The sequence below is a fragment of the Rattus rattus genome, chromosome 12 (assembly GCF_011064425.1).
Source record: "Rattus rattus isolate New Zealand chromosome 12, Rrattus_CSIRO_v1, whole genome shotgun sequence".
Taxonomy (NCBI): domain Eukaryota; kingdom Metazoa; phylum Chordata; class Mammalia; order Rodentia; family Muridae; genus Rattus; species Rattus rattus.
The window spans coordinates 40070910-40093991 of record NC_046165.1 but is presented as its reverse complement, the minus strand read 5'-3'; the positions used below and the strand labels follow the sequence as shown (position 1 = coordinate 40093991).

General features: G+C 36.1%; 1 long non-coding RNA gene across 1 annotated transcript; it reads right to left on the bottom strand.

The window, feature by feature from the left end:
• Positions 1-12509: 12509 nt before the first annotated feature.
• LOC116913992 lies at positions 12510-23079 on the bottom strand. The gene is made up of 3 exons (XR_004389649.1): positions 22749-23079; positions 21809-21950; positions 12510-12807 (listed from the first exon to the last, which is right to left on the bottom strand). It is a non-coding gene; the product is annotated as an uncharacterized LOC116913992 (long non-coding RNA).
• Between the last annotated feature and the right edge of the window lie 3 nt (positions 23080-23082).

Sequence of the window (23082 nt, the reverse complement as noted above, 5' to 3'; positions counted from 1 at the left end):
CAAGAAACAACTTGAGAGGAATAGTGATGGATTTATATGAAAACTAGAGAAGAGACAATCTTTCATGGTATGCCAATGGCAGCAGGAAGGGGAAGCTCCTGGCCAGGCTACATCCATAGTTAAGAAACACTAGTAACTAGAGAGTGGGCACAACCTATAAACATTTAAATCCACCATAGGGATTCTTCAGTAATGTTGTAAAGGTTCCACAGCTTTATAATCACTGCCAAAAGCTGGGGACCAATCATTCATACACCTAAACATACAGAGGGGCACTTCACATTCAAACACAGTAGAAATATTTCTCCCTCAACCTGTGAGACCGAAAATGACAATAAGTCATGTGGACTACCTTCAGCATACAAAGTATACACATATCTTTGTTTCATGAACAGCCACCTCAGAGCAGTACTTCATTACAGATGAGTCGACATTTTCTAAGAAGTATCTTTCAATGCCTGTCACTGTAAAAAAAAAAAAAAAGTCAAGAAGCTGTTCTTAATTACAGGCTTTTGTGTGTATTTCCAGATAATTAATGTTCAGAACATTATTATTTAACTAATTATTTCTGAAAATAGAAGATTTCAACATATAGCATAATGCTGTACTTTCTTGGAGACACAGAAGACTAAAAAGTCAGTTGAATAAATAGAGTTTATTGAATAGTTTTGAGAATAATCTCTTTGAAAAGAACAAAATTGGGACACAGAGCAAAACCGACATTTTTATGCAGGACAGTTTGATCCATTAGTATTCAAGTTTGTGATCCTACTATTCTTAGACACCATGACCTTTTTATTTCCTATTCATCACATACATTGTATTGAATAAAATATATTATGACTTAATTCAAATTCATTAAACTACACAATTAGCTCCATAATTTATGTATTTTCCTTCTCACCAGTTTTTTTTTTTTTGCAAAGTATTCTCAGAGTTTTGCATATTAAAAGTAAAGTAAATGTCCTTCAGGAAGGTTCAGTAACTCTACCTCAGTAAACATTATAAAAACAATAATTTCTTCATCAGTATGAGAAGCCAGCTCCAAAAAGCCTGAAGAATATGAATTACATCTTGTCTGGGAGAAGTGGAAAAGGTTAAAATTCATCATTTTAACTGATAGGCTCTCTACAGAAAAATAAGCAAGGCAAAGAATACCAATGCTGTTTTAATTTTTTAAGGTTTCTAAGTATATATTTAAGGAAAATCATGACTTAGTTATTTGTATATAACCAAGATTTTATGATAATTATTGATTTGATGTTTAATTGCCCTTCATGTGATATATTTCTGAGTTTAAAACCATATTGAATAAAGCAGTTATGTACATTTACCTTTGTAAACACAGTGTAACCTGTGAATAGTAATTTTAACTCCTTCATGATGAGCATACTGTAGCTCGTGCTTATATTAGTCTCAAGTCTGCCCTTCCTGACTCCTCCAAAATAGAATTTCAATCTCAAGAATACAAAATTAGATTAAAGGAATAAAATTGTATTATATTCCTCCTTTCTTTTCTTCACTGAAAAATTTACAAAGTAGAATAAAATGTGAGACTATCAATAACTGCTCTGCCCCCTGATTTCACTATAAAAAAAAGAGAGAGAACATAGGGGTCACGAAGTTTGCTATTGAAATTGCCAGGTATGTCCTGTTCACTGAAGGAATAGGGTAACACAGTTGTTCCTGTCCCTGGAACAGAGACAGCAGTGTATGGTTTTGCTGGAGTGCCGACAGTTGCTGTAGGCATAAGCCTTGTTTTTATAATAATGTATATGTTTTACTTTATGTTTCTCATTTGGGAATATTGTCTCTGCCAAGTTTAATGATTCCATGATAATCAGAAACAGCACAATTCCAAGAAGCAAAAATGTGCCCGGTGTTCCTACATAAAATGGTAATGCTGTGACCTTCAGGACAGCCCCGGAGGCTGTGGAAAAGAACTCTGAAAATGTGAGTTCAAGAATAAATAAATCAGTGTAAGAACTGTTACTTACTGGATTCCTCAACTATGTAAAATATAAGGATGCACTATGAATTGTAGGATGGGCTTCATGGAGTAGAAACAACAGAGACAGTTGCACTAATGAGACAGCTTTGTCAGAAAGATAATAAGGAATGAGATAAAGAGATTTAGGGAGTGGTGATCTCAGGGAAAGATCCTACCCAGTTAAATTTACAGTTTGGGTTTGCAGTTGAACAAGGAATAGTTTGGATTTTTAATCTGGAATGAATTATAATACACAATTGTGATCCAGACCTTGAGTCACAAAGACACAAGCTTTTGATCTTAATCCTGAGGAATAGTGGCTGCAAGGTGGTCCACACCTTTAATCCTAGGAGACAAAGGCAAACAGCTCCCTGAATTCAAGGTCAGCCTAGGATAGACCTAGAGGTGAAGACTTAATTCTAGACTTCGTGGACATTCCTTTCATCCTAGCATTGAGGAGACTGAGCCACAAAGATTTCTGAGTTCAAGGTCTGTCTACAGAGAAAGTTCTAGGAGCTTTGTAAAGCTTAGGTAGTGACGGAGTTGGAAAACAGAAAGCTAGTGAAGATGTATGGGAACAAGGAGGCCATGTTGCAGCCCCAGCAAGCAGCAGAACTCAGCAGCTTCAGCCACCAGGCTCTGTCTTTAGAGACAAGGGGCTAAAGTCATAAAATGCTGATTTGAGAGATAATTAAAAGAGAACCTGGGGTAAATGCTTGAATTGATATGAAATTCCTAAGGAGTAGATTATGCAAAATTAAAAACTGGGCTTTGGTCTCCAAGAGAGAGCTGTCTTGAACAAAGCAGAACACAGAGCTGTCAGCTTACATCCATCACTAACTCTGAACACCCCTAAACTCCTTAACACCCCTTCCTCAGGACCCTCTCCCAAGCTGAGGATTCAGCATGAAATCAAACATTTTACATACTTTCTGATCTTTGCCTACCTATGTCTGGTCCATGTTGCTCTCAAAGAACTCTCTAAAGTCATTCACTTTACCTGGAAAGGTTCTCATCCAAAGACTTAATCCTAAATTCTAAGTTATCTACAAGTAAGCATCCAGAGTCTATGTATACTGCACAGACATTGAAGACAATTTAATTTTTTCTTTTTGTTTGCTACAATCTGTATTAGTATTGACTCTCCCTGGGGCAGGGGGTACAATAGAAATGGATATTTATTTAAAAGTGGTATATTAGATTGCCTTAAAAAATTACAACATGGGTGCTTTAACAATGGCTGGTTCACAGCAAAGAGGCCAGGAACCCAATAGTTTCCTCGGTCTAAAAGGCTTGGTGTCTCAACAGGCACAAAATGGAGCTGAAGACAGGGAGGCACTGACCTTAGAACCAAATCAGAACCTTAAGCTGGGGTCTAATATTATTAAAGTATACAGCATGATCAGTAGTAACAGGGTCCATGAACTTTTCAGTGAGAGTGAAGGTAAACAGGGAACAACCAAAAATATTGTCTGTCTTTTCCTTTATCCTGGATCCCACTGGAAGCAATTGTATACATTTAAGGTAGGTCTTCCTACTTCAAGTAATATGATTATGAAAATTCAATGAAACAAGCATCTTTAGTAGATTTCAGATCTGGTCAAGTTGACAAACAATTAGCCCATCAAATGTACACACACCCTTTCTCAAATTGACCCAGTCCTATGACTTCTCAATTTCTAAATTAAAAAAAGACAATAACAAAATCATAATAAGTAAAGATGCCCTTGGGGATATCCACAAACTGTTCTACTAGCTAGGAATAAATATAAGATTCCTGTAAGTAGTTATTGATGGGAGCAAGGATCTGTGATCTTAAGAAACATTAATACCAAAACAATGTTTGGGGGGGGAAAAAGGAAACTTTTACACATCGTGCCATGTGAAGCATGGGGAACCTAGGGAGAAAAGTTAGAGAAATAAAAAAGGGAGATAAATAGTAGAAAATTCCTTTCACATGGAGATCTGTATGAAATCCAATGGGACTGTGGAATTCTTTTGTGATGCAAGCATTCGAGACTTGATTTTTCCAGTCATTTATGGTGTACATTAGTGAGAGAAAGGCATAGAGAAAGGGGCTACATCATTGATTCTAATACCAGACAAAAATCAAATAGACTCTTACAGCTTGGATATGAAGTACTGTGGAAACGGTGGATGTGTACGGGATCTGTACACATGGTGATTGAATTCACAGATGAATACTAAGGAAATGAATCAAACCCTTGTCCACACTTACAAGGCTTACTGTACAAAACTCATCTCCATCTATTCACTATGATGAACAACTAATTTCCTCTTTTGGATTTTTCATAAAAAAGACCTCATTGCATATGAAAATACCATAAAAGAGAAGTTTGATATATTTACTATGAATGTAAAAATTGCAAAACTGTCTAGAGACGTAAGAATCTTACCTTTAAAATTTTTGTGTTAAATAGAATTAAAATAGCCTCAGTTACCAATGTAAGTTAAGCCTTTACAGTTATTTCTGTGAATTATTTCCTTTAGTACATTTTTGTAAAAGATAAAAATAAGGTAAAAGTTTAAAAAGACATTTTGAGTAAAAAGAAAATGTTTGTAGATTGTTTTATGGTTTAGTAAATTAGTTGTTATAGATTCTCTTCCAATTCTAAAATTTAACTTCACTAACCCTGAGTAATTGGCTAGGTTTCCATTACCAGGAGGACTCTCTCTTCTTGAGTGGATCTTAAATCCAATCAGAGTTGTTACCCACTGATAAATGTAGTATTCACCTATCATCAGAAAAATTGCTCACTGAAACACATGGAAAACACACACACACACACACACACACACACACACAAACAAACAAAAAGAGACTACAACCAACAAAATGCAGTTATATTGCCTATTCCTAATGACTATATCTAAAAAACACTCTGCACCTAGGGCTCAGGAAACATTTCCGAAGACGGGGTGAAAGATTTTAAGAGCCAATTGGCCAATGAGTTTGCTGTAAGTTTGTGTTTCCAAGTAACATCAGAAACTATACTCATAATATTTTGCTAACAAAACCACCCAAATATGAACTGAACAAGAATGTCACCAATGAATACCGCAAACCATTTGTGAAAATATCCTTGAGGCCCCAGCCCTACACACAAAACTTTAGACAATGGAGGAAAGGCAGGACTGGGAGAGGCGTCCTTTCTCAGGGACACATACCAATTGGTTGTCTATCACCAAATGGGGACCCCTCAAATGTATATACAGCTAACATATGGATTAAGCAAGCTAAATTTATGAATATATTTGCATGTGTGCATATTTACATACATGAATTAGTAATAAGTAGTGAAAAGGAGAGCGGGAAAGAAGTGTGTGAAGGTATGAAAGGGAAGGGAGAGATTATTAATTAATATTGACTAATTATAATTTTATAAATTATTCAACTTATATTAATTATTAATTCCTTATGATCTGAAATAACTTTAGGAAGACATTTTGGTACAATTTTAGTGAGCACATTTTAGCTAAGTGAATTCTACAGATGATGCAATGATGACCAAATTAATCACAAAATGTTTCATTTTTCAGAGCTTAATATTCTTTGTTCAAACAATCAGGTGTTTTTAAAGTTTATTTTTATTACTTTTATGTTCATTCATTTAGCTCACCTGTCTATTGCATACTGGAATGAAGTCACAGGCATGGTGACATCCATTTTCAGGCCAATTAGTTTTATTCCGTTCACAGACCATAACCCTAACCTAAGGTAAATTGTACTAAAAATAAGTGTCTTCTATTATAAGGCAGTCAGGACCTGAATATATGTGAATCTTTCATCACAACTAAAGAAAATCTTCCTATCTGCATGTGTGTAGATCTAGTAACTGCATTATCATTCTAGCACATTTTATATAAATACAGCACATAATAATAAAATAAACTTTATTGGTATATGGCATTTTTTCTTAGATTATTTTTTTAGAAGGATTAGTTCACTGGTATCGAAATCAGTCTGAATCCTTTTAACACTTGTATAAATTCTTGTATTCACAGAAATGAGCGGCAGTTTTTACTACAGGAATATTATGTTAATCCAGAGTTCTTACAAAGAGTTTTTAACTTCCATTTTATTCTTGATGAATCCACAAATGAAATTATTGTTTAGACTCCTAGGTCAATCTCTCTTTAGCATTGAATTTGATGGATGGTCTCTAGTTACACCCATGATGTGAGATAGGTTTATGATTCCCGCTTGGTGAGAAGCCTTTAGAACTGCACGCATACCTTTCACCATTAGTTAGCCCCTAAAAGTGTGACTGCACATATAAAAACACCTTATAAATCATCACAATTAACAACCTTCAAACTGTCCATCCAAAGCAACTGGCTTGACATGCCATCTGTTATTTTTCCTTCAAAACCCTCTAGTCTGTTTATTTAAGGCAGACATTAACATTTAAAATGATGTTCCTTTTTAAGATGTGTGATGGGCTGATGCAGTAAAGCTTTTGTTTTAATTATCAACAATTTCTATGCTGCAATATAATTTTTGTGGTACTCAGGGCCCTTTACAAATCAAAAGGAATCCAACTAAAACAGTAATTAATGTCAAATGAGTAGTCACAAAAGGCCCCATTTAATTAAAAAGTTCTAATCTTTGATTACACCTCATCATATATTCTACTGATTGCAAACCCTTGTCTGAAAAAAAAGGAATAATATTGGGGACATTGACTATTGTCTCTCTAAAATGATACCTGAATATTATATGAAATGGCTCTGATGTGCTTAGAAGCAGGGAAATCATCATAAGTCATATTTTTATTAGTTATTTATTTGTTTGTCATTAAACTTAAAAGCATCTGACATGTAAAATAATGATTAAAATTCACTAAAAATTAAGTCTATTAGGAAGAATATTGCTTTACTGTATTTCTTACAGTTGAATTTAAAGAATAATTTTATACTTACAAAATCAATAAAAAATGAATCAGAAAAATGCAATCTCAAGCCAATTCATCAGGAACATCTTGGGCTTATGATTAGAATTAGTAGCTGGGGGTTGGGGATTTAGCTCAGTGGTAGAGTACTTGCCTAGCAAGCACAAGGCCCTGGGTTCAGTCCCCAGCTCCGAAAAAAAGAAAAAAGAAAAAAAAAATTAGTAACTGGGTATAGTGGCATAAGCCTTTAATCCTAGCACCCAGGAAGTGAGGACAGGCAGATCCCTGTGTTCTAAGACCAGTTTGATCTACAGAGCAAGTCCGAGGATGGCCAGAGCTATACAGAGAAACCCTGTTTTGAAAAAAAAAAAACTAATAATAATAAAATCCTGTTTTGAAAAAATAATAATAACTTCAAAGCATGACTTTTTAAAACTTACATTTTCACCAGGAAGTAGTGGCCCATGCCTTCAACCCCACTATTTGGGAGGTAGAGGCAGGACGATCTCTGAGTTTGAGGCCAGTCTGGTCTACAGAGTGGTTTCCAGGACAACCAGAGCTCCACAGAGACAACCTTCTCAGAAAAGCAAACAAACAAGATAGATGATAGATAGATAGATAGATAGATAGATAGATGATAGTTTATAGGCAGATAAATAGAATAACACATTTTCTTTAAATCTCATTTTCAAATGCATGCAGATTCTACAGCATATGGAAGTCACTATTGAGTTCCATTGTACTTATTGAACATTATCAGAGTTTAATATTTAATTGCAGGAATGTTAAGCTTAGCCACCAATAATCTCTTATTCTCTAAGGTTACAAAACAAAGGTTTACTCCAAAATGGACATGAAAACAGAAACATGTTGGAGTATTTCTTGAATTTTACACAGTTATGTGATGTTCCCTATTTCAGTGGAAAGGGAAAGACTCTAAACCAGATATTGTGCAATAACATGACAATCAAATGTCAATGCTACTAAGAGGAGAGGCAATAGGTTTTGTCAATTCAGTGCAACATACTTTAGAATTATTTTTATCCATAACTAACAGATTTTAGCCTTATCTCAGTCATTATTCAACTGTAACCTGTGTTAATCTGATTAATCTGACATATGGTATGTCCAACAGAATGAATAAAGCACTTATTTAAGAAAAAATAAACAAGAAAATTGGCAACACATATTCAGCGCCTGCTGCTTCCTATGTGTGGCACTGTATGATGGACACCATTTTCCTTAATGCGCCAAATAGATCATTCATTGGATCATGACAAACCTATGCATCATATTTATAACAGAATGTCTGTACAATAGAATATGTCAATATTGTGATTATACCGATTGAAACCATATGAAGTGCAAGTAAAACATTTCAATAGCAAATGCTTTTGCATACTAATTTAATATCCCATAGATTTGTTTTAATACTAAGATAAAGCTAGTGAATAAAAAAAATAACATTATCTTCAGTCTTTCTTTTACAATAAGAAACATGGTGGATTAAATGGCAGAGCACATCTTAAACAGTAGCATCAAGTCATTTATACGTATGCCTTATGTATATAAAGCACTGGGCTTAAATTGGTGGAACTAACTCTTCAGTAATAAATGGAATTAGCTTCATGAGGAAAGTTGAAACAATAAAACATGTTAAAAGCATATCATAAAATGTTTCCAATTTTTGTTTAATCATTGCATGCATTTAAATTTTGTTATTTCTTCTAGCTATGTCCTTGTAATATATATATATATATATATATATATATATATATATAATGTCATTATATAAAACAATTAATGTTTTATACCTAACAAAGCAACAACAAACATCTTGTAGAAGGACAAGTTTAACGGGGGTTCACCAATTGAGTTGTTACAACCCATCAAGTCAGCAAAGACATGGTGACTGAAGTTGACCCAGTATATGGCGATAAGAAGGTATGACATTTGCTACATCCCCACTGGAAACTATTGGAACCCTTGAGGACACTATACCTTCAAGAAGTACTTCCTGGAGATCCACTTTCAGTGAGGTCCCAATGTCTATTTCTTTCCATAACTTCTAAACAATTCCATCAACCAGGTATAAGTTTTCAAACATATGAGATTGTGGAATACAGGCGTTTCGCACCAAACTATAACTGTCCTTTGTAGCTGTACTGGCTGATTTTGTGTCAACTTAACACAAGCTAGGGTCACCAGAGAGAAAGGAACTTCATTTGAGGAAATGTCTCCATGAGATCCAGCTGCAAGGCATTTTTCTCAATTAATGATCAATGGGAAAGGACCCAGCCCACTGTGTGTGGTGCTATCCCTGGGCTGGTGGTCCTGAGTTTTATAAGAAAACAGACTGCTCATAGTGGGAAGTATACTTACGAAAGACTATTTCAGACTTCAGTGAAATCAAAATAGTGTTGTTTTTTTAAAATTTGGTTGTGGTAAAATGTGGAGATTCAGTTAAATGCATAGATGTTGTTTGTATACTTTTAGCTAACTTATTCAGTGATTTAAACAACAGAAAATGTTACAGAATAAATGGACTGTAAAAGAATTGTTGAAGAACAACAAAGAAAGCAGGCTGAGAAACCCACACCGAGCAAAGCAGTAAGCAGCATCCTCCATGGCCTCTGCCTCAGCCTCCAGGTTCTTGCCCTGCTTGAATTCCTGTCCTGACTTCCTTCAATGACAGCATATGTTGCAGAAGTATGAGCTGAATAAATCCTTTCCTCCCAGTTTGATTTTGGGTCATGGTGTTTTGTCACAACAATAGAAACCCTAAAAGTGTAGCATTTTAAGAAGTATATTTCTTAGCCATTGCCATCAATTTTCATCTACAGTTGTCTCTTCGATTCTTAAATATTTCTGTGTTTTTCCTTTATTGTTACAAATGTCATTTTGCAGAATATTATTTCCCTAACATTTAGTTGAATATTTAGTAATAAATATTCATTTTTGACATAGCCACTTAATTTCTTCCATGTATATTTCATGAGAGTACTTCTTCATATGTATAAATATGTTTTAAGTTTTTAAATTTAAATATTTAAAAGTAAGGCATTACCATTTATATGTGTGTGTGTGTGTGTGTGTGTGTGTGTGTGTGTTGTGTGTATGTGTGTGGGTGTAATATATACAAGTAAAGGAGCCTGTTACGTGTGACAATATGCCTATTGTCATAGTTTAAATCCTTCATATCAACTCAAAAGAACACTGTTCTGATACAAAAATGACATGATGGGTGTCTCACTATGGAGAAAACGTTACATAATTTAATGTGTTTTTGTTGGCTGTTCCTTCTAATGAAAAGCACCGCTTAGTGTCAGGTGTGGTGCATAGATCTTTAATCTCATCTTTCAGGAATAAAAGACAGACAGATCTTTTTTGTGTTTAAGAGCAATCTTATCTACATACAGAGCACCAGCAAAGGCCACATATTGACACACTGTCAAAAAAAGAGTAAACCTTGAGTGATACACATTTTGAAAATATAATATTAATGGTTTATATCAACATATTCAAATTATAAGACTACTATAAATTAACATTTATTGTGCATCCTAAATAATCAGAAATTGAATAAGTAAATAATTTTGTGATGTATAACGGCATAGCAATATCCAAAAAATATTTTAGCTTCAAGTTTTTAATTAAATATGATTTGTAAAAAATGTCTCTACAAAATGCCCAACAAATCCACTGGTGTTCCTGGTCTTCAAGAAGTAGAATGTTTGCTAACTAGACTAATTTGGATCATGTATCAGTTATGTAGTCAGACAAATATGAATGTCAGTTGTATATGTATTGAGTAACTATCAAAATAATGCACAGAATTTACCTTTAATACCATCAGAGAAACCTGCTGCAGAACACATAGAAATGCTCTGCCCATAATAAAAAGGCACGTCAATTTCTCCTGCCAAAATCATGCAATTGGCAGCAGAACAGTGCTGCTAATTGGTGTGTGTTTTCTCCAAGAAGTAAGAATTCTAACCTTATATCTGACAGATGTTTGTGTAAAGTGTCATGTGATATTTTGAGAGTGTGCCTTTGCTCGTTATAATTTTGTTTCTGTTGTCACACACTAAGAAGGAAACAACTAAAAAAAAAAAAACAAAACAGAAGAAAAATATGAAGTATTTACAATTAACCATGTATATCAGAAACAAGACAGTTTCAAATATATAAAACAATGAGTGGATCAAGAAAAATATTGACACAGAGAGCACATTTCCAAACATTTAAAATGCTCATGTTTTAATGATCATTGGGACAATCATTGATGATTAGCCTTGCGAGTAAGTTGGATTGAAGAGAAAGCTCAGTAGTGGAATACTCACCTGATCTTTCCTGCAGCCTGGGTTCAGTCCTCTGTAGGGAAGACAAAATAAACAAACAAGTACTTAATATATAAATTACTGTATCTTTTAAATTGTAACTTTTATGAAGATATCTTTTTAATTCTTAGATGCACACAGTACCTGTATTTTTAATGGTGTAGCTACACATGACTAATGAAATAATTGTTTAGAATTTTTGAATTTTTCCCTTTTATCGGATGTCCACAAATGTGGATGGGGGAAAAAATGGTATTTTGTTAGCATTTCTGAGAAATGAAAACGTGTTTTTTTGTGAAGTTAGCCAACATGCCTTTAAAATTAGAGAAAAGCCTATGAAATCACTATTACTGTGAACAGCTCACCTATATGCTATCCCAAGATCATTAGAAAAAGTAGGTCCTATCATGAGTGCCAGTGACCTCTGGATTGACAATGCTCCTCCAAGAGCCAAAGGCCATTTCAAAAATACTCCAACACTAGTCATGAGAAGCTCTCTTTGGCATTATTGTTTTGGGTTGTCTAAGAGACTCTCAAAACACTACTAGCTATCGATCCTGTTCTTGGTTATACATGGGACAAGAAAGGTAAATGCCTATTGCTGAAAACACCAAATATTTTAGACACAGGGCCCATAGGCTACTGACTTGGAAATGAGATGAATACATTCTTTTTGAGGAGAACTTTCCATAGAAGGCACAATACAAGCTTCCAAATGACAGAAGTGACCAACATTTCTACCCAGCTAGGATTCCTATGAACTACAGTGACCAGTATGCCATCATAATCCTAAAGGTTCAATGGAGGTGCAATACCTTCGCAGTGACCTACAGTTCTCTAATTGTATTTGAGACCTACTCAACAGGAAAGAAATCATGTCAATTGTGAAAACCAAGTCAACTCTCCAGGGTTGGTGTAGTCATGAAATTTAGAAAAGAACCTCCAAACACATGCTATAAGACATGCTAAACCCAACTGAACACCTTTGACATATATGAAGATGCCTGCAACAATTTTTGGACTACCACTCTTTAACAGGAAAAACATTATTTTGTCTTAATGTAATTTATGATCATAGGTAACTCATGAGGTATTAGACATAACATACCAAGCAAACACACCAAGTTATTGTACCTACAGAAATAAAGAAGGGAAGTTTATAACTTCTTGGGCATGTTAAGCTACAACATACTAAATCATAGGTTTTGTTTTATTTACCCATAAATTAATTAATTCATTTATTTCTCATTACTTGCCTTTCCGACACTATGTTTAGAAAAGCATTATTCATAGGCTTATACCAAGCATGCTATTATTCTACTCGAGGTGATGGTTTATTTACTCTCCATCTAATTGTTGGAAGCAAGAAAAAGTAGGAAAAAGCAATCAGTTACTTGTGGAACTCTATAATTTCAGAGATCCAAGAAACTTCAGTGAAATAAAGAATTCCCTCTCCCTTAGCTGTGCTGCTTTGACTGATCTCGGTGTGAGGGGAATGCACCTAGTCCTGTTGAAGCTTGATGTGCCAGGGCAGGTTGGTATAGGTGGAAGGAGCTTCCCCTTTCTGAAAAAGAGAGGAAGCAATGGGGGGAGGTGTGTGAGTGTGGAACTGGGAGGAGAGCAGGAAGGGGGACTGCAGTCAGACTGTAACACGAATACAAATAAATTTATAGGGAAAAAGAGCAAACACCATCCAAGCTGAGCACGCCATGCAGGAGTAGGCCAGTACGCAGCAGAATTCTGACTTGGTCCTCCTTTGTGATGAACTGTGACACAAAAGTCTCTAATAAATAAACCCTTTCTTCTTGAAACCTGTTTTGGCTAGGGTTTTCTCACAGAAATTGATGCTGGAAATGCTCTCCTCCCCCCACCCCACAGAGTGCACTCTTCTATTTGTTCCAGTACAAGGTGAAAGGCTCCTCCTTCACTGTGACAACCTGCTTAAAGATTACGTCTCTTTTTGTACATACCCTGAATTCAGCATTTAGGTTCTTACTGCTCTCTATACTGTTTGTTTGATTTTCTTTCTCTTTTTTTTGTCTCATTTATATTTTTCATTAATGATCTGTATAAACATTATCAGTAATAAATGATACAGACTTGATCTAATGCTGTGTTGAAATGTCTTCCACAAAGACAGAGAAAAAATTGTTAATTTTCAATTTAGCCTTGGAAAAAGTTTTCAGGAAGGATATAAAGCAGCCAGGTTCTTTCCCAAAATATCAGACAAGTGGCCTCTATCTCAGTTGTTAATGAAACCTTTTGAGCTGGGCCTCCATATTCTACATTGTTCATAGCATTACTCTCACCGGGGCTCCTATTAGAAGGTAACACTAATCCGTGCTTAGAGCATTCAACCACTTTTCCATTCCTAAGGTTCAAATCATTCTGAATTCCAAATCAAGGAAGAAATAAATAAAGAAAGAAAGAGAGAGGGGGGGGAGGGAGGGAGGAAGGAAGAAAGGAAGGAAGGAAGGAAGGAAGGAAGGAAGGAAGGAAGAGAAAAAGAAAGAAAGAAAGAAAGAAAGAAAGAAAGAAAGAAAGAAAGAAAGAAAGAAAGAAAGAAAGAAAAGTAACAGTAATCGGGTTATTTTTCTTTGCAGAAATAGTTCTTTCCCAGGTACTAAGTTCGATATGAATGACTTTTCTTTTGTCTGAAATTAATAACCATGACTACCATGACCAAGACAACTTGTAGGTAAGTTTATTTTGGCTTATACTTCCAGAAGTATCGAAGGAAAGCATAGCAACAAGAATAAGATATCATGTCTGAAGAGAGTTGAGAAACCATATCCTCATCCACAAACACAAAGCAGAGAGAATAAAATGGAAATTTAAACCCTTCTCCCATTGACATTCCGTCTCCAGTGTGGCTGCACCGTCTCTCCCAAAAGCATTATCATTAAGGGACTAAGTGTTCAAATACCCAAGTCAATGAGAAAATTTTCTGATTGAAACCTACCACACTGGCTTTAATTTTCATAAAGATTTATTGCTATTGCTATGTTAATTCTGCCTCATAGGAGATTCTGCAATATCTGACCTTCACAATCTATTTTCTTCAATGGTGCATTTAACCGTTCATCTTCATAAAGCAAGACCACAGACTTCATATTGGTCAGATTTAAACAAAAATGAGGACCCAGGTCACTGGCATACTTCCTAGAACTACAAGTAAAATACCCACCCTATTCCCCAAATAGCAGCCCCTTTCCTGTTTTTTTTTTTTAATAATTTCATATAATACCTGCTTTCCCTCATATTCCCAGGGAAGTGTTTTGTAGGGATTTAAGACTTTACAAATATGCCTCATTTTAAGCTCTGTATATTTATAAATGTGAATCACCTTTAGTAGTTTCAGCATGTCACTGATATTTTCATCATAGTAATGGCCAGTTTTCTTTTTTTGTTGTTGTTGTTGTTGTTGTTGTTGTTGTTGTTGTTGTTGTTGTTGTTGTTGCAAGATGTGAGATGAGAAAAGAGGGGATAACCGTATTGTTACATATTCAGTTGGAAATAGGAGGAAGGACTCGGCTGTCGATTGATGTTACACAACCTATTCTTTATGTATAGATTGGTTTAAAGTGAAGTGTTTGGTTTCCTTTTTTTAAAAAAAATTGCATATTTTATTTATTTACATTTCAAGTGTTATCCCCTTTCCTTGAGGGTGCTCCCCCACCTAGTCACCCCCTCCTGCCACTCCTCCCTGGCATTCCCTACACTGGGGCATAGAGTCTTCCCAGGACCAAGGGCCTCTCTTCTCATTAATGCCTGACAAGGCCATTCTATTCTTAAATTAAAAGAAGTTAATTATATTTTATGTGCATTGGTGTTCTGTCTGTGAGTATGTTTGTGCATCACATGTGTAAATGCATTCCTACAGGAGGCAAGAAAAGGACTTTGGACTCCTGGAACTGGAGTTATAGACTCCATTCTGAGCCAGCATGTGGGTTTTGAGATATGAACCCAAGTCCTCTGGAAGGAAAGCAAGTGCTCTTAACATCTGTGCTATCTCTCTAGCTCATTTCCTTCTTACCTTGATTCAACTGGGGTGAATTACATTTCAAAAAAGTCAAAGTGCTTCACAATATGGAGTCCATGCGTTAAAATGACTTCCATCCACAGATTTTTTTTTTATGATCAATCTCATGAATAATTTAATGGTTAAGCACGCTGTAGTAATGTTTTCATATGCAAAACCCCACAAAATGTATATGTGGAATTTTAATTACTCCGTAGGTTCTTGGATGAACCCGTGAGTTAAGAATCTAGTTACAATCTAGTGTTGATCTACATTTGTTCAAATGTTGAAACACGAAGTAAACTTCTGTTGTTGAATATATTTAATCCTAATCCGGAGTTTCTACTCTACTTTTCAACATTTAGTTTCAGATAAAAGGCATACACAATAGCGTGGGCCTCACTGCTTAGCCAACACTGGCCTAGAAGCCATGGTAGTCTCCTGCCTCAGCTATCCATTTGAGTGACAGAATTACAGGTAAAACCCAACACAGTGGTTTAAAAATAGTTTTAGATAATTCCCAATGTGATTCTTACAGTGTTTGTGAAAATATTTGTATATTCTAAATTATAGATTTCTACCAAATTTATTAGGAAGAGGTTCTGAAGCAATTTGTGGCTTCCTGACTAGGTCCTTGTCACAATCGCATTTAATTATCACTGCTCTTATTGATATCCTTTTTTGCTATGTTTTTAATTTATTTCTTTTTAAATTACTATTATTAATGTTATTTAATCTTTTTTATTTTACACTCCAAATGTTATCCCCCTTCTGGTCGACCCTCGGACTCTTCCACATCTCATACCTCCTCATTCCTCTCCCCATCAGACCTCCCAACTAACTCCCTGGGGCCTCCAGTCTCTTGAGGATTAAGTATGTCTTCTCTGACTGAACCCAGCCGGGGCAGTCTCAGGTGCTGTATGCTGCTTGGTTGGGAGTCCACTGTCTGAGAGGTCTCAGGGATCCAGGTTAATTGAAACTGCTGGTCCTCCTACAGGGTTGCCCTCCTCCTCAGCTTCTTCCAGCTTTTTCCTAAGTCAACCAGAGGGGTCAGCAGCATTGGTTGGGTGCACGTATCTGCATCTGACTCTTTCAGCTGCTTTTTGGGTCTTTTGGAGGGCAGTCACCATAGGCCTCTTTTTTTTTTTTTTTTTTTTTTTTTTTTTTTTTTTTTTTTGAGCGCTCCATAGCCTAAGTAATAGTGTCAGACTTTGGGGCCTCCCCTTGAGCTGGATCCCACTTTGGGCCTGGCACTGGACCTTCTTTTCCTCGGGCTCTTCTCCATTTTTGTCCCTGGAGTTCTTTCAGACAGGAACAATCATGGGTCAGAGTATTTGACTGTGGGATGGCGACCCCATCCCTCACTTTATGCCCTGAGTTGGACTCTACAAGTTCCCACTTTGCACTGTAGGGCATTTAATCTAGGGTCCCTCCCTTTGAGTCCGCAGTCTCTCATTCCCTAGGTCCCTGGTACATTCTAGAGGGACCCCTGCCTCCTGCCTCCTAAGGTTACCTGTTTCCATTCTTTCTGCTGGCCCTCAGGGCTTCAGCCCTTTTCCCCCACCCAATACCTGATCATGTTCCCCTCTTCCCCTCCCTACCCCGATCCCCTTTTCCACCTAGGTTCCTACCTCTCTTCCTCTCCTGCGATTGATTTCTTCTCCCTCCCAAGTTTTGCACAAATGTTCAAGCTGTGTAATAAATGTAAACTCTTTGATTTTCATAGACTTCTCTAATTACCGCACCTCCAGGAAAGGGAAAATAGATCATCCAGGCTCATCTAACTAGAGTCGATATATTTCTAAATTTAATTTGTATTGTTTTGAGAAGACTGGCCAATACAACTTTCTTCAATAAGTTTACATTCGAACGTACACATGTTTTTTGATTAATACTTAAATTACAGTTGTCACACACTAAGCTTCTAAGCAGCATCTGGATGACAAATAAACCTATCTCACCCATTATTTAATATCAGAATTGGACTTAAAATCTTCAGTGCTTAATTGAAATTGGAGGTCATCCCATTTCTATCAGTATGGGTAATTTGCGGATGGGTCATGGCCTTTTCCCTGGATATTATCAGCTTTTCTGATTCATAAAGGTAGGACAATCTTCAAGTATCTGAGTTCAGAAGCTCAAAAAAAATTAAAAAAATAAAATAAATAAAAAATAAAAAAATCGATTTCACCTCAGTGAATTTTAATGTTTCATTTCATTGATTTTTTTTTAAAATTTAACATGATTTCAAAAGTATCACTCAGAAAAACTCAGAGAGTATTTTCCTGATTATGGACAGGGAGAAGCCTCTATAGAGGTGCTTTGTGTAAAGCTAAGGTATGCTGTGTCCATAGGAGCAGACAAAAGCTGTCTGACAGCACTCGGTTTGTAACTGAAATGTTTCTAGCCTTTTCAAAGATGAGAGGAAATAATATGCATCGCTCCCTGAAAGAGAAATTTACATAAGGAGGCCATAATTACCCAAGTAAGACCTTGTCACAGAAACTTGGGAAGGTTAACGATTATAACGATAATTAAAATGCAGAGGATTTGCAGAACACTTATTTGTTTTCCTGAGAGCTCAGCTACTTCTAGCATATTCTTCTCATTGATCTCAGTTTGATAGCTCTATAACAAGCAGGTTAACTATCTTAGAATAATGGCTAGAGATGTGTGAACGGTTAGAACCATTACTGATTATAAGCATCTGATGTCAGTCTCACCTGAAAGGCGGGACCTCCTGTGACACAGCGTTTTGAAACATCTTTTCAGGTCACCACTGTAAAACTGACTCTGAGGAAAGAGTGCCACCTACTGAATTGAACATTCTGGGTCCCCTCCAAGGGATGGTTTCCCAGCTTCAGTCAGCACTGCCCTAACATGTTTAACTCTAAAAAAATAATGAGATTGCTGCACAGTGCGTGAAATCAAAATATTATCTTTTTCCCCGGTGTCAACCAATTTAATGATCTAGCAGGCACATCTATAAATTAACTATTTCACTCATAAACTCTGCCTGCATTTCACAATGCAACATACAAATACTAAAGAAACCTTATTTTCCTAATGCAGTAAATTTTCCAAATACCCGAATGTCTATCAAACTGACCACAAGGGGGAGCTACTATGTAACTTCTTACGGGGCAGGAGTGTTGAGATTATGGTATTAATGTAACTCCCTTTGACTGACAAGACAAAAAAAAAAAAAAAAGACAGAAATATGGCATTGGGAATTTGTTGAGATGAAGATAATGTTACTTTATGTTAATGTTAAATGTTAATGTACACAGTTTAACCTAATCCCCCTATTTAATATATATTAGTAGATTTGGTATAGAGTAATATTTTGGGGTTTCTCCATATCAAATGATTAATATATTAATATACATTTAAAAACATGGCATATTTCCCAACTTAAAATAAATATATCCACATTCACCTCTATACACATGCACACTCATAAACACATGCACTCACAAACACACACACAGACACACACACTACTATAACATAGATAATAACATTTAATTGCAAATTTTAAATAGAGGAAATTCATCTTAAACTTTTAAATCAGTCTCTAAAATTCAGAACATTTCCCCTAAGATGCATTAGAGTTACTTCAGTTGATCGCTGATTATTAATTTATCAATATTTTCTTCGGACCTATGAATTTTACTTTATTGAAAATGTACAGATACTGGTTCAAAGTTTACTTTACTCATTCTGTGAATTGTGAATGAATTCCTCACAGACTTAGTTTGCATGTCTTTGTTGAGTTAACCCTGTAGCTCCATTGTTAACCTTGTACTAAGGGGAGCATATATCCCTGATTATGCTACATTGTAACAAACACTAACAAAAATATTATACTGAAGAAAATTTAAATACAGAATTTTTCTTCATACTGTCATTTCAAAATTTTAATAAAAAGTAGACAAGTTTCATATTTGATTTGCATTACAAATTGTATATATTTTACGCACTTAAAATGTATTGTGTATGAAAGAATTCCTTTAAAACATTTAAATTATAAAACATTTTTCCTGAAGCGTAAAATTTACATTTAATTTACATAGCTCAACTAATTTGTATTCATCATCAAGTATGGAGAATGATCTGTGAGTAGTGTGGTTTCATCACTGGCTAAAAGACAATGCTTTGATTACAGTCAGCAAACAGTCAACAGTAGTATGGGACGGAAGCCATAGATGTCTTTAAAAGAGGAGAGGCACTAGATAGAAAAACAAGGCTTCATGCTTTTGAGAATTCAAATTTGATATGGTTTTGGTTTCCTACTACTTAAGCCTTATGCTATTAGACTGGGCTTGAAATGTTTCATACGAAAATTAATGTATGAAACCAGATAGTGAAATTATAAAGACAGAAATATGAAAAGGATTTTTTTTATCATGTAAGTGATGGCTGTACAGAAAACGGCAACTTCTATCCCTTCAGAGCTATGTATTATAAAATTTAAGATCATAGCAAAGAAGGATAAATTACAGGAGACTTATATAAGAGTGATTCCGGCTTCAGGAATAAACTCTTGAAACTATATCTATAACACATAATTATGCATTCTTAAAGAGTGTCTCTGAGCTGAAATTACATGAATTATATAAAATTCCATGAAGTCCTATTTTAAGATTTTTTTTCCTTAATACTGTGAAGTCAGTGATGAGACTGACATAGCAGTATTTGCTCTTCCTGATTAGCCTGTAAAGTTAACCTGCAATACTTGAAGTAATTCCAACAGATCAATCAATTTACCTTGAAACTCAACTCCCGCATCCTCTTTTATTAATTAACCAAATGTTAAGTTAATACATGTTCTCAGTGAGTGTCCCCACATAGATCCTAAGTAAGAACACTAGATTTGAGATGGTCAAAATATGTGAATATACACAGAGAAGGGTGAGGTGTTGGGTTAGAGATGAATCTGGTTTGAAATTACAAATACTGATTGCCAACCCAGCTCTTCCTGAAAGCTCTGACATTGCTTTAGTACATGCAGGCCTTGACAGTCTTCTGAACTCCTTAGCATGGTGGCTGGAGTGTGTGACATAGCCTTCCATGCTACAAAGCAGTGATGCTTTTGAACTGCCTAACATATTTACATCATCTTTTCTATTCAGATGGAGTTCAATAATTTTAAAACAGAGAATAAGAGAATGTTAAATACAATGCAAACCCAAAATATACTTGGGAGAAGGAAAAAGATAGACTTTAAAATTCTTTAACGACTTTTTTTTAGTTAAATATGATTATCACAACTAATTGAAAATAAGCCAAACAACTGGTTTCACTCCTGGTTTCAAAAAAATGGTATAAATCATCGTTATAAAATTAGTTACTTAGTATTCATGTCAGTATTCAACAATCAACTGCCATGTCCGATATTACAGCCATATGAATTATAAAAAAGATATAATATAAAAAAGATACTTCTGTTTTTTTGTTTTATGTTTGTTTATTTATTATTATTATTATTATTATTATTATTATTATTATTATTATTATTATTATTATTCTTGGCAGATGCCCTAAAACATTCCCCATATACACACAGCTCTTTCAGCAAACACTAGGAGGCGGTGTGGCATAATTGCTCTGGGGAGGGGGGAGTCATCAAGTCCTTTCCTAGGCATTGTGTTTCCAATCTTTCTTCAACTGCATAGCACTGTGTTGAATTAAGTGTAATCAATACACCCCAGCCTTCCTTGGAATTGTTTTATTGTTTTGTTTTTGTATCGTGCTGAAAGTCAAAGACTTCCCATTACTATACAATTAAAATGACTTTAAAATGGTCGTTTTTAGAAGGTAATTCACAATGTTTCTGAAGATACATCTAAGAGCTACAGCTCTTGTTTGGCTTTGCAATGTGCTGGTGTTTATCCTTAGAACTGAGGCAGGGTGAGAGAGAAATAAAAACATAAAGATTGATACATGAACATGTGAATGCATGATCACTATTCCTCAAGGCAGCTTCTTGTTATAAAGACTACAAGCCTCAACTTCCAAAGTCCATGTGTTGAACCAATATTTCTAACTAGAGAGACAGAAAGCTAGGGCTATACACGGCTTTGTGGTTGAAGACAACCTAGCATAGCAGCTTTTATTTTAGCAAGGCTGAGTCCTCTGTTGAGTACAAACATGTATGCTAAACACCCTATTTAGAAAAGACAAGAAAGGAACATTTTGGAATTTGAAGGTCTGACTAAAAAGGTCTTCTCTTTGAATTTTTGAGCTGTTGGCCTCTCAAGGGAGTGGTAAGTTTGGAATGAGACCAGACTGCAAAATCAGACTATAGGTTATCTCCTCGAGGCTCTGGGAAATTAATAGCTCCTTTATCTGAATGTTTAAGCAATTGTCTCCAAAACAATATTCAGAGCTTTCTTGTAATTGCTCTGGATTTGATTTCCTTTGAAATTCAGAATGATTCATGTTACATATTTTTTGTATTAGTCATTCACAATTCATAAATGGCAACTTAACTTCAGTATTTATGAATTACAATCAATACTGTAGCAATCAAAATACTCACCTTCTCTATTTCAACCGATTGTTTTCCTTTGTCTCCCTTAACTCTTTTCCAGAACTGCTAAATCGGAAGCAAAACTGGTCGTGACTTGTGGATGTTTGGGAAAGCAGTTCAGGCAAAAGCAAGCTTTGAGATTCTAAAGTAGCTGGAGATGAGAAATTTAGAAGGGGTGGGGGTAGGGGAGAGAAGAAAGAGAGGGGAGGGGTGGGGAGAGGGAGAAATTATATTTAAACAGGCCTCTTTGAATATATGATCTCCTCCTGGTATAAGTTCTTGCCTAAGTTCAGCTTCTATGCATTGGAGACTTTATAAATATTATCAATGCTATTTGATTTGAAAAAAATTATCAAATTGCTATTTGGAACTTTAGTCAGATGAACAGAGCTGAACTAGACACCAAAGCTATTGGGTCTTGAGGGGTATTGGATTACCTTGAATGTGGGCTGTGACAGGAGATGGTTAAAAGGTAGAATTCTAAATACTGTTCAACCAGATTTCGGTTTCAGGGAGCTGCAAAACATGTCTTAAGAGAGCCTTGTTCCCTCCTTCGAGACACTGCCTCTCTCTCCACCCGCGTCTGCTTTTCTTCTGAAACACTTTCATAATCAAGTGACTTTCCTTGCATGGGTGCCTGGGGACAGCGGGGATTTCTCTGAGGATGAGGAAAGTTACATATTGATTACTGTTGCTTGCGGCGTGTTTGTTCCAGAGCTAGCTAGCACAGACAGCTCTCCAACCCTGGACTTTACTGGCATTCACTGAAATATACATCACACCGTGAAAACGCACACACACACACACACACACACACACACACACACACACACACACACACACACACACACACACACACACATTCTCTCTCTCTCTCTCTCTCTCTCTCTCTCTCTCTCTCTCTCTCTCTCTCTCAGGCACGCATGCGCTTCACGCATCCACTCCGCACCTCCTTCAGATGAGTGCACGAGGAGTCAGAAAATCCGCAACTCCCTTGGCCCAGGGTTTGTGTGTGTAAGCTGACGACCGGTGTTGGTGTGTGGACAAGAACACAGCAGGAAGACCGCAGCTACTTCCCTCTGCAAAGTCTGCCGGGATCCCCATGCCTGGCTTTACATCCGATCCCCACATGAAACCAAATCACTGTCAAACTTTTCTCTTTCTAAAGGAAGACTGCCGTATTGCTTCCTCCCTGTAGCTAAGGACCGGGGCGACTAGTGGCTCAGCCGGGGGCGCCACCGCGGAGACTTAGCGCGGGCTCTGCGGGCCTAGATGCTCTCCGG